The sequence below is a fragment of the Arachis duranensis genome, chromosome 1 (assembly GCF_000817695.3).
Source record: "Arachis duranensis cultivar V14167 chromosome 1, aradu.V14167.gnm2.J7QH, whole genome shotgun sequence".
Classification (NCBI taxonomy): Eukaryota; Viridiplantae; Streptophyta; class Magnoliopsida; order Fabales; family Fabaceae; genus Arachis; species Arachis duranensis.
The window spans coordinates 103,071,533-103,073,178 of record NC_029772.3 but is presented as its reverse complement, the minus strand read 5'-3'; positions in this window follow the sequence as shown (position 1 = coordinate 103,073,178).

The following is a 1,646-nucleotide window of genomic DNA, read 5'->3' as shown; positions in this document are numbered from 1 at the left end:
ATAAAAACACTAAATTTTATGTCTTTTTTAATATTTATTTTCAATATCTTATCTTATCCTATTCTAAAAAAAATACAGCCTAAAAATTTAGTAAAAATTTGAACATCATTTCATATATACATAATAACCTATTAGTAAATAATAAATTCTAAATAAAATTTAAATTTATAACTAATTAATTTTTGATCTATTAAATTAAAAAATATATTAAAAAATAAAATAAATATTTTTTTAAGTGACAACCAATAATTGGACACGTCTAACGTCTACTTTCCACTTTATTTGGCAAAGTGTGCCATACTGCCATTAACCATACACCTGGACCTAAACCATGGTGTCATACATCTTGTCATCTAAAGTAAATAACATATATTAATGATAATCCAACTAAGAACTTGTTGCATACATTCCTTAATTGGAGACTTGGAGTTTCCCATTTGAACCATGACATTGAATCAGTGAAGAATAGATAATATTAATTTCTTTAATTTTGCGTAAAAAGTATAGGATAATGTATTTAGATTATACAAACTTGAGTACATATGCATCAAATGCAGGCTCACTAACTGGAAGGAAAAAAATCGAAAAAATTTGGAAGCAAACATATGGAATAGAGAAATACTTTGCTCAATATGTTGATGATAAGAAACTTGGGAAAAGGGAAGAAATTAAGAAGACCATTTTTAAAGAAAATGAAGTTAAATATATTATAGAGTCATGGAAAAGAAGACAAGTGAAAGAGCATCAGAAAAAATAAAAAACTGCTGAGAATGAAACAGAACCTCCCAAAACGAAATAGCTAATTATTGAATGAAAATCACAAAAAACAAGAGTATGTACCAGAATCAACAAGCAACATGGCTATGGTACAGAAGACACAAGATTAAGTCAGCAATTCAAAACAGAACACCAGAAAATGCTGTTGATGAATTACCAAAGAAAAACAGACACAGCCAAAAGTTAGTCGAGTCGGTGGATCCTTGGAAGATTAACGAGTTGAATCTTTTCAGACACATATCTCAAAAAAATATTTCTCTGTTACATGTGTTGCTTCCAAATCTTTTTCGGTTTCCTTTCTTCCAAATGGTGAGCCTGCATTTGATGCATATTGTTCTTTGGCTTCGGGCATCTTTCTCTCTAATTACTTGAATCAACCTCAAAATTATTTGAATCTCTCAAATACAAAAACGATACGTGAATGTCTCAATTGATATTTCTATGTAAATCGAATTACTCAAATTTTAAATCAATAATGTTCGATTTAGCCTCCTCCATAGTAAATTGAATTGATTGTTTCGATTTAGTGAACTTGTAAATCGAATAAAGTAATTTCAATTTATTACTCATAACATGTCTTTGATTAAATCGAACCAAATAGAATCGATTTACTATTCATAATGTATATTTTTTCAAGCCTTTTATAGTACTTCTAATATCTTTTAAGTAATTTTTTAAAATTATTTTGCATAAAATAAAATATTTTTTTAGTATAATTTAAATAAATTTATTAAAAAAATTTATTAAAAAATATATTTATTCAAATTTTAAATACAATATTTTTCTACATAATTATTAATTCTAAAATTAAAAAATTATTTTATTTCATGCAAAGTAATTAAAAAAATTAAATATAAATATAAATATTC